The 13,374-nt window shown below is 39.9% G+C and overlaps 1 pseudogene; it reads right to left on the bottom strand.

Moving 5' to 3' along the window:
* LOC133558432 (chloride channel protein 1-like) overlaps window positions 1-6,995 on the bottom strand; it is a 45,928-nt pseudogene extending 38,933 nt beyond the window's left edge.
* Between the last annotated feature and the right edge of the window lie 6,379 nt (window positions 6,996-13,374).

Genomic DNA, 13,374 nt, shown 5'->3' with positions numbered 1-13,374 from the left:
CACCGGGTACTCCGGCTTCCTCCCACCTCCAAAGACATGCACCTGGGGATAGGTTGATTGGCAACACTAAATGGTCCCTAGTGTGTGAATGTGAGTGTGAATGTTGTCTGTCTATCTGTGTTGGCCCTGCGATGAGGTGGCGACTCGTCCAGGGTGTAAACCGCCTTCCGCCGAAATGCAGTCGCCCTCGCAACCCAGAGAGGGACAAGCCGTAAAAAAGATGGATGGGTGGATTCCGTTAGACCTGTTGTGGTTCTTCCACACCAAACTTCTCTAAGCATGTCTAATAGAAGAGGGTATTCCCCAAAGTGTTCCCAAAATGTCTGATTGATCCAATCAATGATTGCCCCATTACTTTTGTCCGTATACTTTATATTTATACATCTACAGTGCTATATCGGTTTTCAAAGACCGAATCAGAATGTGCAGCAGTTTTTTTGTCAGAAATACTGCAAATCCAATTAGTCAGTTCTACACGCACAAATAATTGACACAAACCCCTTTTTTTCAGATATTGAAGTACAACCATGGATGAGAAGTGAAATTGCTACAAGTTTATTATTCAAAAGTGTTTCTTGCCTTCTTCATCAATATGCTAATCCAATCCAATCCAATCCAATCCAATCCACTTTATTTATATAGCACATTTGAACAACAAAATGTTTCCAAAGTGCTGCACAACAATATTAAAAACAACATTCAAATACTATCCTGAGTTCCACCATTGACTGAATAAAAGAAAAAAAATAAATACAAATAAAATCAATATAAAATAAATATATTTAAAAACGATTTTAAGGGTGAAACCAATTAAAACCGTAAATAAAAATAAAAATTTTAAAACACAGGGCAGCAGAGGACCACACAACTCACGTACTGTTAAACTACGTGACTATGTAACACTTGTAACTTTCTTTGGCCCCATGGTGGCTTCTTTTGCAGCCACAGCTCATTTTAAAAAAAGCACTGCGACTCTATGAAAGCCTATTCGTCTAACAGTAGGCAAAAATACCTACTTTTTAATGTGTATACAAACACGTTACATACATTTTTTAAATAAGACATAATAGGTATAATGGGTTTTACAGGTTTGTAGCTTTAGGTAGTCTGAATATTTGCAAGCATCCTCTTGATCAACCTACCAAACTGCCTTTTGTTCATTGGAGGAGCAGAGGCAGATATATGTTTCACACACACACACACACACACACGCACGCACGCACGCACGCACGCACGCACACACACACGCACGCACGCACGCACGCACGCACGCACACACACACACACACACAAACATGCACGCACACACACACATGCGCACACGCACACACACACGCACACACACACACACACACACACGTATGAGATAGGCGAGACAAGGAAACAACATTTGGCCAATAACTGACGAGGCTCTCGCAAAAAGTTAAACTTAAAGGCCTACTGAAACCCACTACTACCGACCACGCAGTCTGATAGTTTATATATCAATGATGAAATATTAACATTGCAACACATGCCAATACGGCCGGTTTAGTTTACTAAATTGCAATTTTAAATTTCTCGCGTTTTTTCTTGTTGAAAACGTCACGGAATGATGACGCGTGCGGGTGACGTCACGGACTGTCAGGAAATATTAGCGTAGCACCATTTGCGGCTTAAAGTTGTCTCTTTTCATCGCGCAATTAAACACTATCCTGGACATCCGTGTTGCTGAATCGTTTGCAATTTGTTCAATTAATAATGAAGAAGTCAAAGTAGAAAGATGGATGTGGCAAGGGGCGTGGTCCGCGCGTTCCCTGGGGACGGGGTGTGTGCAGCGATTGGCCATGAAGCAGCTGACAGGTGAGTGGATAATCTCAGCTGGAACGAGTTATCTAATCACCTGTCCCTTTATTAGGAGCGCGGGAGACCTTGACAGGGGAGGAACGCGGAAGAGACGCATCGGGAGGAACACAGGGTGCATGGACAAACCCGAAAAGGACTGATGATTGCAAAACCCAAGCACAAGCATTGCTACAATGGAGTTGGGAAGCTTTAGCCTTTAGCCACACAAACACCCGGTGTTTCCTTGTTTAAAATTCCCGGAGGTGAAGCTTTACTATGGATCAGAGCAGTCAAGCGAACATGGTTCCCGACCACTTGTTAACCGGCATGTTTCTGTGAGAAAATTGTGGTAAAAAGTCGCCTCTTACGGGATATCAGCTGAGCTTGTGCCGTCCATGCAGCTGCTGTCGACTTCCCTCAGAGACTGGCGTCAAGACACCCGTGGACACACCCCTCCTACTATCAGGTACTATTAAACTCACTAAAACACTAGCAACACAATAGAAAGATAAGGGATTTCCCGGAATTATCCTAGTAAATGTGTCTAAAAACATATGAATCCATTCCTAAAGCAATCTGCATTTTTTTTTTACTTTATTTTTAATTTATTTTTTTTTCTAGTCCTGCGCTATCAATATCATCAACCACGAATCTTTCATTCTCGCTCAAATTAATGGGGAAATTGTCGTTTTCTCGGTCCGAATAGCTCTTGCTGCTGGAGGCTCCCCTTAAAAACAATGTGAATATATGAGGAGCCTTCAATATGTGACGTCATCGTCTGCGACTTCCGGTAAAGGCAAGGCTTTTTTATCAGCACCGAAAGTTGCGAACTTTATCGTCGATGTTCTCTACTAAATCCTTTCAGCAAAAATATGGCAGCGCTAATATTTCCTAACAGTCCGTGACGTCTTGCGTACACGTCATCATTCCGCAGCGTTTTCAACAAGAAACTCCCAGGAAATTTAAAATTGCAATTTAGTAAACTAAAAAGGCCGTATTGGCATGTGTTGCAATGTTAATATTTCATCATTGATATATAAACGGTCAGACTGCGTGGTGGGTTTCAGTAGGCCTTTAAGTAATGTGTAGAACGCCCCTTTTCCATGTCCCGCCCATTATGCCTGGAGCCAGTTTCCCCGCAAGCACAGTGTGGATAAAAGCATGTAAAACTATTTTTTGACCATTTCGTTACATGTTTTTGTCGCCCAGGTCCATGGTTACTTCAAAACTGATATTATTAACATGAGAAAAAAATATATATATTCCAGCTCCTCAACCTTAGTGTTTCCTTGTGCTGTTTGAGCATTCCCTCAAGCATCTTGAAGAAAACATCAGTAAAAGAGGATGCAAAAAAGAATTCCAGCGACTTACCTTCTTTTTCTCTTGATTTTGAGCGCCATAGCTGCTCCTCTTTCCCCGCTTTCCCGCATTCTCTGACTCAGTCTTCTTCCCCCCCGAGGGTGCTCTTGATTTTTGAGGATTGCATTAGGTTTGAGTCTTTTACATTTGTTTTCCATCCCAAAAGTCAGATGCATTAAATCATGCTAATTACATTCCTTTCGCTTGGTCTGGAGATGTCCACACTATCCTCGTATTCCCCTCATCCCATCATAGTTGCATTGCCACAACCTGCAACATATTTGATCATTCCTTCAAACTCTGTGAAAATAACGAGATTCTCACGCAATATGAAATTGTGTCGGTGACGTCAGCAGGCCGATGAAGGCCCGCCCACATTTTACACCTAAAAGTGGGTGTTCCACAATGTGCTAAAACTCACTGCTACAATACCTACTGTGTCCATTTTGTGGATTATTCCTGAAGATCGCTTTTTTTGTTCCAGAACTGTGACATAAATAAGTGCCAATGTTGTCAGCATTACAGGGGAATGCATTTTTGGGGGGAATTATGCGCCTAATTTCTGTTTTTTCTTTGGTTACACATAATAAACTTAAATTTAAAGGCCTACTGAAACCCACTACTACCCACCATGCAGTCTGATAGTTTATATATCAATGATGAAATATTAACATTGCACCACATGCCAATACGGCCTTTTTAGTTTACTAAATTGCAATTTTAAATTTCCTGGGAGTTTCTTGTTGAAAACGTCGCGGAATGATGATGTGTATGCAAGACGTCACGGACTGTTAGGAAATATGAGCGCTGCACACACACACAGCTAAAAGTCGTCTACTACAACCGCATAATTACACAGTATTTTGGAGATTTGTGTTGCTGAATCTTTTGCAATTTGTTCAATTAATATTGGAGAAGTCACAGTAGAAAGATGGAGTTGGGAAGCTTTAGCCTTTAGCCACACAAACACACGGTGATTCCTTATTTAAAATTCCTGGAGGTGAAACTTTACTATGGATCAGAGCGCGGTCAAGCGAACATGAATCACGACGGAATGTCAACCAGCAGATTTCGGTGTGAAAATTGTGGTTAAAAAGTCGCTTCTTACCGGAGAAAAGCTGAGCTTGTGCCGTCAATAGCTGCCGTCGACTCCCCTGAGACATTGGCGTCAAGACACCAGTGGACACACACCTCCGACTATCTGGTACTATTAAATTCACTAAAACACTAGCAACACAATAGAAAGATAAGGGATTTCCCAGAATTATCCTAGTAAATGTGTCTAAAAACATTGGAATCCGTCCCAATGCAATCACGTTTTTTTTTTCTTTCTAGTCCGTCGCTATCAATATCCTCAAACACGAATCTTTCATCCTCGCTCAAATTAATGGGGAAAGTGTCGTTTTCTCGGTCCAAATAGCTCTTTTTGTTGGAGGCTCCCATTAAAAATAATGTGAGGATATGAGGAGCCATCAAACATGTGACGTCATCATCTGCGACTTACAGTAAAGGCAGGGCTTTTCTGTTAGCGAACAAAAATTGCGAACTTTATCGTGGATGTTCTCTCCTAAATCCTTTCAGCCAAAATATGGCAATATCGCGAAATGATCAAGTATGACACATAGAATGGACCTGCTATCCCCGTTTAAATAAGAAAATATCATTTCAGTAGGCCTTTAAAAAACACACCTAGAATGTATATTATTAATCACTGCAGGTGTCTTTCCTTTTACGGGTAGTGCTTTTTTAAATGTTTTTCAACTGGAGTGTCATGTTCGTCTTCTAGCCATCCATAGCGTACCTACTTGTACAGATTCTTCATTCATCACTCCAAGCATTGTTTGAAAGTTTTACATTATAAATAAAACAATTCTTACTTACAAAACCGGCCCATGATGATGTCAGCAGGAGTGTTTTCATGCATATTTATTTGTACGTGCTATCATCATGTAATCAAGCTCGAGCCCTTAGCGTTTGTTGATTTGCTAACACCTATACGAGTATCTGTGTTAGTACTATTAACTTACAACAGCATTGTTTTTGCTATTGTTTCAGTTAAAAAAAAAAATCCTCGGTAAATTAACCAAAACGTCTCCGTGTAGTTATCGAGTCTGGTTAAGTTGATTGGAGAGCTAGCTTGCGCAGCTTGTGGGTCCATGACGATGACATCTGTTTGGTTTGATCAGCCGTTTTACCGCCGCATTACAGACACCGTTTGGAAATAAATATTTACAAAATATTTCTGTTAAAAATATTTCACAAAGTATGTACTGTATCTGCGGCTTATAGTCCGGTGCGGCTAATATACATACTTTTTTTAATTTTATTTTTACTTAAATTAACATGTGCAGCTTTAGTCATTGTTGATTTAGGTTGCACATTACAGTTACAGGAAAAAAAGGGAGTTATTCCTTTTCATAAAAACGTTATCATAATGATATTTGTGATATGATAAATAGGTCGGTTGTCATTAAATACTTTTTGGTCCCATTTGCTTTTAACAAAATAAATCAAGTATTGTGAGTATAATTTACCTTTATGTGTTTGTATCTGAAGCAGCAATAGCTATCCTCCCTGAAATCGTACTTTGTATGATTGCATTCATTTTGTCTTAAAGTCCAGTTTAGAGAAGTATTTAATCTTGGATACAGTATATAATCCTCCATATTGGCAGAAACATTCATTTAATTCAATTTCATTCCAAGAAATTAAACAATATTTTTGCATCTGACAAAAAACACCCACAAACACTGTCTTACTCTAATAAAAATGCCATGTTTGTTTTAAATACAGTTAAAAAAAAAAAGAAAAGAAAAAAATGCTGGCTTCCGCTGGAGACCTGTGTCTGCTAGCTTGAGCGCCCCCACTTCTCCCAGTGTGGCAAGTCAGAGTACTGCTGAGGCATTGAAGTGCAAGTTGACAATATATCGCACCCTACCGTGAGGCAGAGGTACTTGCTGCCTCAAGACCTGCATTTTCTACGTGGCAACAAGCATGCTCCCCCTCGCGCGCACGCCCAATACACACTCTGTGTAGCCGTGGAGCCACCGCCTGTGTCTGCCTCACTTTTCATATGCTACATTGTTTTGATCAGGAAACATGGAATTTCCGCGTTTTTGACCATGAAAATAGAAAGCATAAACCAAAAGACAAATATTAAAACTTATTTTACTCTATTACTTCGTTTTGGAACATCTCATGGTTAAGCCGCCTGGTGGCAGGTGAGGCACAGCCTCACTTGCCTCCCCTGACAGCACGTCGCTTATGTGATCCTTTTTTTTCGTAAAACTTAGTGGGTGAGGCTTATATACCGCTGTGCACCCATGCACAATTCTAAGGACATACAAGAAGACAAAAGTTTTGTTTTTTTGCATTCCAATTTGTAATAATAGGTTAGTTGGAGGTGGCAAGCAATACAGGTAATGTGATCAATCCCTTCTGCCTGTAAGTCACTTTAAAAAGGCATCGGAAGAACCGCCAACAATACTTCATTTACGTTGCGTAGGCTGTATAATAACCAAGCCGTAGCAACATTGTTATTGTAAGAGCGAACGCGGGGGAACTCTTTTTCTAGCGTAGTAACACACTGTCTTGCAAAGGCATGTCTTGCAATGCATGCTATGGCAAGAAGTGAGCTAACTTCTGTGTCTGTTGTCTTTTTGGTCCAACTGGCTGGGGAGGTTTTTTTCCAGTTGATTTGGGTAAGCATGCCATTTATGGCGGCAAAGCTTGCCTTGGATTTTCACACTTATAGCGACAAGTAACGGCGACCTCACTCTCACAGCTTCCATCTGCTCCATTGTTTCACCCATGTTCGTGCTCACTTCTGTATGTAGCAGTTCATTCTCCGTATGTTCAGCTTCAAAAAGATAATGTTGTGAATCCTCATTTGTCCAAAAATAGTTGTATTTGTTGTGCTAAGGAAAGAAGTTCCAGTAATGTATTAAAATGACCAAAATACTGTTAATATTGGACATATTACATATTGTTATGAATGAGTCTGTTACCAGATTTTTATTTATATATATATATATCCGGGTACTCCGCTTCCTCCCACCTCCAAAGACATGCACCTGGGGATAGGTTGATTGGCAACACTAAATTGGCCCTAGTGTGTGAATGTGAGTGTGAATGTTGTCTGTCTATCTGTGTTGGCTCTGCGGTGAGATGCCGAATTGTCCAGGGTGTATCCCGCCTTCCGCCCGATTGTAGCTGAGATAGGCACCAGCGCCCCCCGCGACCCCAAAGGGAATAAGCGGTAGAAATGGATGGATGGATATACAGTGGGGCAAAAAAGTATTTAGTCAGCCACCGATTGTGCAAGTTCTCCCACTTAAAATGATGACAGAGGTCTGTAATTTTCATCATAGTACACTTCAACTGTGAGAGACAGAATATGAAAAAAAAATGCAGGAATTCACATTGTAGGAATTTTAAAGAATTTATTTCTTAATTATGGTGGAAAATAAGTATTTGGTCAACCATTCAAAGCTCTCACTGATGGAAGGAGGTTTTGCCTCAAAATCTCATGATACATGGCCCCATTCATTCTTTCCTTAACACGGATCAATCGTCCTGTCCCCTTAGCAGACAAACAGCCCCAAAGCATGATGTTTCCACCCCCATGCATCTCAGTAGGTATGGTGTTCGTGGCATGCAACTCAGTATTCTTCTTCCTCCAAACACGACGAGTTGAGTTTATACCAAAATGGATACATGGATGATACAGCAGAGGATTGGGAGAATGTCATGTGGTCAGATGAAACCAAAATAGAACTTTTTGGTACAAACTCATATATATATATATATATATATATATATACATTATATATATATATATATATATATATATATATATATATATGATAGAGGGTGACTATTATTAGCTACATCTTTTCATCATCTTAAGGATCATTAAAAAACAAACGTTCTTGTCTCTTATAATGATTTTGCACAATCAGCGACATTGAAAAAAAAAAGTGCATTTCCCCTTTAAGTGACAGAACGGTGAGAAAACGAGTATAAAATAAGTCATTAGAGAAGACAGCCTTTTTGTTTGTGCTTTTTTTTAGCACATTTAGCTGCAAGCTTTTCGGCCAGGCAGTTGTCAGGCACGTTAAACGCAATCGTCCATCAATTTAAGTGAGATGAGATGAGGTCGCCAGGCTGCAGCTACAAGGTCGTCACACAATCTAGAAGTGCTTGTAGGTCTCCACACTGGACCGAGCAGCTCCAATATTGGACGTGTTCTGATGCCCGAGGAGCAAAACAACATCAATAGTCAAAGTGCTCGAGTATTATTTGATATTTCTAAAACCGTACACTACAGTAATTTATGCGCAGTAGTTTAATCTACATAAATGAAAAAGAAGATATTCACAACTCGTGTTGCTTTTAAAAGCTTGTAGGGCTGGGCGTATCGATACTAAGTATCGAAAATATCGATACTTAGTGAGTATCGGTTTCGATCGATACTGGCGTGATGGTGTCGATACTTCACCAAATTAAGCGAATCAATCCGATTAAAAAAAAAATGTGAGCGCTGCGCAGCGCTCCTCACCCCTCCACCCTCCTCCCTAGTGATGGGTCGCAAACTAGATTTAACTACAGTTTAAAAATTCATCTTCAACCCAAAATAAAATAAAATAAATACAATTAACATGACGCTTGGTGCGTTCGCGCACACACATCAGTATAATTCGCTCCGAGGTTCACTCGGACACGCACACACACACGCGTGCGTTTCCAGTGCGACTTAATGTCTTGGTTGTAAACTGTAAAGTATTTTATTGCACTAAAATAACGATAATAATTTTTCAGTTCTATTGTTTTGTGTTCATTTTTACAACTGTTTAATAACTAGTGTTTTCTTTTTTACTTAAGTTATTGTGTGTTGTGAGGCGACTAGCCACGTTCAGTAGTTGTTTGCACCTCATTTGCATTACTTTATTGCTATTGATATTACTTTTGTAAAAAAAATATTTTATTTTTTTCTTAAATCGTTGTCCTGTGTTGTATTATCATAATCAATTAATAAAGGCAAAAGTACAAATTTGTTCTTCAAAAGTATCGATACCCCGAAGTCCCCCATCAGATGACGTCACTTCCTGTATCGGTATTGGTATCGGCAATACTGGCCGGTATCGTATCGGGTCGGTATTGATACCCAAATTTGCGATATCGCCCACCCCTAAAAGCTTGTTGTAGCCAACTAAACACATTGAAACCACTAGAGGGCGACACTCTAGCAGCAGGTTGTGTGCTTTGAATTTGCAAACGGATTGTAAACAGTAGGTGTGTGGGAAAAATCTGATTCGAATTTGAATCGCGATTCTCACGTTGTGCGATTCAGAATCGGTTCACATTTTTTCAAAAATCGTTTTTTTGGGGGGGAATTTTTTATTTATATTTTTTTTATCAATCCAACAAAACAATACACAGCAATACCATAACAATGCAATGCAATTTCAAAACCAAACCTGCCCCAGCAACACTCAGAACTGCAATAAACAGAGCAATTGAGAGGAGACACAAACACGACACAGATCAAACCAGAAGTAGTGGAACAAAATTAGTATTATCAACAACAGAATTAATATTAGTTATGATTTCAATTTAGCAGTGATTAGTATTCCTTCATTGACATTATCATTAGATATTTATAAAAAAAAAAAGAACAATAGTGTCATGGTGGCTTACACTTGCATCGCATCTCATAAGCTTGACAACAAACTGTGTCCAATGTTTTCACAAAGATAAAATAAGTCATATTTTTGGTTTGTTTAATAGTTAAAACAAATTTACATTATTGCAATCAGTTGATAAAACATTGTCCTTTACAATTATAAAAGCTTTTTACAAAAATCTACTACTAGCATGTCAGCAGACTGGGATATAGATCCTGCTGAAATCCTATGTATTGAATGAGTAGAGAATCCTTTTGAATCGGGGGAAAAATCGTTTTTGAATCGGGAATCGTGTTGAATTGAATAAAAAAATCGATTTTGAATCGAATCGTGACCCCAAAAATCGATATTGAATCGAATCGTGGGACACCGAAAGATTCGCAGCCCTAGTAAACAGTACCGAGGGGCGGCGTGGCTCAGGTAATAGAGCTGCCGTCCACGCAACTTGAGGTCTCCAGGTTTGATATGAGCTGCTGCCAACCTCGTCCCGGCCGTTGTGTCCTTGGGCAAGACACTTCACCCGCCTTGCTCCCGGTGCTGCTCACACTAGTGTATGAATGTGAATGTCGGTGGTGATTGTAGGTGCAAACTGGCAGCAACACATCTGTCAGTCTACCCCAGGGCAACTGTGGCTACAAATGTAGCTTACCACCATTTTGGAATCATGGGTTGCCAGTTTTCGGTGAAGCGCGTTGAGTGGCTAAAAAAACACTGCATACTTATATCCTGTTGATGTAAATGTTCAGAGGGTAGTGCACACTCAAACACTGCACATACACACTTCCTGTCTTCTTTTTAATTGTGAACACTTCCGCTAAGGCGACGATCATGAGAGCACTGCTTCTTCTCAATGTGAACGCACCTGCAGTAGGAAGGGGATTCATATGGCCCCATTCGTCACTGTTTAGCTGACACATGAAACATGACAAATTGAGGGATGCACTATCCAATTTCGTCGCCAGATGGCAGTAGAGTGATGAACATCTTAAAGTGTGTTTTGTAGCAATTTGAACTTCGACCACAACATCAGTTGCTCTGTAGAGTGGTGTTTTCCATCATTTTCAGCAGACTGCATTGCTCTCACGTGAGATCTACCTACACTGCAAAAACTCAAATATAAGTAAGATTAAATATCTCAAATAAGGGTGATAAATTCTTAAATTGTGTCTGATGAGATCATTCTTCTCACTAAGCGGATTTCATGTTAGTGTTTTACTAGCTTTAAGTGTTTTAGTCCTAAATGATCTCAGTAAGATATTACAGCTTGTTGCTAAGATTTTATGACCTATTTTGAGTAAAACATGCTTGAAACTAGAATATCAAGTGTTGCAAAGCTGTCATCAACACTCACGACTGCTTTTTCAAAGTAATAATTTCTTATTTCAAGCATGAAATAAAAAATCATGACTTTGACACAATTGTGTCTCATAATTAAAACAGATGACAGCCAAATAGACAGGAATATTTTTCAACATACTGAGAAAAAAGGTCTCATATTTGTTTTTTTTTTTATCAAGAAAAGTGCACTTGTTATTAGTGAGAATATACTTATTCTTAAGGTATTTTGGGGTTCAATGAGGTTAGCTAATTTTACTTGTTTTGGAAAGTCTTGACAAGCCAAATTTTCTTGTTCTATTAGCAGATAATATTTCAAGTAAAATACCCCTAAATTTTGTGTTTTTTCCCCTTGTTTTTGAACACTGACTTTTTGCATTGTAGGATTGGGGCCAAACGAATCCCTTCCCTACTGTAGGCACTCTGAAGTGTATTTCTGGTCTTGTCATCCTCGTCCGGACAGAAGGATGACACGGTAGTGCGGCTGAATCAGAAGACACGTCGGAGACGCTTCACAGAATTAAATGTTGCTTTATTACAAGCGACCGTCATTAAATAAGTCTGCAGTAACCTGAGGAACATAGGTCAAAAAAATGAAGAACTCCTGACGGAAGATGCCAAATCACTAGTCAGGACAGCAAAACCTGACCATGTAAGGACATGTTCGTGTGTAAGTGTCTGGAAAACAACTGCTTTAAGTCATAACTCAAAAGTTGGCGTTGAGCTAGTCAGGTAGTCTTTTCTCAAGTATATGGTTATCACTTTTGCATTCCGAAGTCCCAACTAGGGCCTCTTTCCTACGAGAAGTGATCCAAACCACCTGCGAATGTTAAAACTATGGGGCCTTATCTTATTATGTGCTCAAACTCAATTATCCCAATATTTACTTAAACTTGGTGGTTTGCTTTCTCCAAGGTCGGGGGTCAGCAACCCGCTGCTCTAGAGCCGCATGCGGCTTTTTGGCGCTGCCCGAGTGGCTCTCTGGAGCACTTTCAAAAACATATGAAAAATGGAAAAAGATGCGGGGGAAAAATGACATGTTTTGTTTTAATATGGTTTCTGCAGGAGGACAAACATGACACCTCCCTAATTGTTATAAAGCACACTGTTTATATTAAACATGCTTCACTGATTTGAGTATTTGGCAAGCACCGTTTTGTCCTACTAATTTTCACGGTCCTTGAACTCACCGTGGTTTGTTTACATGTACAACTTTCTCCGACTTTCTCGGACGTGTTTTATGCCACTTCTTTTTCTGTCTCATTTTGTCCACCAAACTTTTAACGTTTGCATGAATGCACAAAGGTGAGTTTTATTGATGTTATTGTCTTGTGTGGCATGCTAATCAGACATATTTGGTCTCTGTATGACTGCAAACTAATCGATGCTAACATGCTATTTAGGCTAGCTATACGTACACATTGCATCATTATGCCTCATTTGTAGCTCCAGTATATTTGAGGTCATTTAGTTTCCTTTAAGTCCTCTTAATTCAATTTGTATCTCATGACACACTTTCTGTACGTAATATGGCTTTTAAATTTTTGTGGCTCCAGACCGATTTGTTTTTGTATTTTTAGTCCAATGTGGCTCTTACAACATTTTGGGTTGCCGAGCCCTGTCCAAGGTGAATATAAACGTACACCATATGTAGACATACTTGCCAACCTTGAGACCTCCGATTTCGGGAGGTGGAGGGTGGGGGGCGTGGTCAGGGGTGGGGCTGAGGCGTGGTTGGGGGCGTGGTTGGGCAGGGGGCGCGGTTAAGAGGGGAGGAGTATATTTACATATACAATTCACCAACTCGAGTATTTCATATATATACTGTATATATATTGTATATATATATATATATATATATATATATATATCAATCAATCAATCAATCAATGTTTACTTATATAGCCCTAAATCACTAGTGTCTCAAAGGGCTGCACAAACCACCACGACATCCTCGGTAGGCCCACATAAGGGCAAGGAAAACTCACACCCAGTGGGACATCGGTGACAATAATGACCCAGTGGGACGTCTGTGACAATAATGATTATGAGAACCTTAGAGAGGAGGAAAGCAATGGATGTCGAGCGGGTCTAACATGATACTGTGAAAGTTCAATCCACAATGGATCCAACACAGTCGCGAGAGTCCAGTCCAAAGCGGGTCCAACTC

This window comes from Nerophis ophidion, linkage group LG08 (assembly GCF_033978795.1).
Source record: "Nerophis ophidion isolate RoL-2023_Sa linkage group LG08, RoL_Noph_v1.0, whole genome shotgun sequence".
NCBI classification, from domain to species: Eukaryota; Metazoa; Chordata; class Actinopteri; order Syngnathiformes; family Syngnathidae; genus Nerophis; species Nerophis ophidion.
The sequence above is the reverse complement of the archived record's forward strand: the minus strand, read 5'-3'. Positions and strand labels throughout refer to the sequence as shown.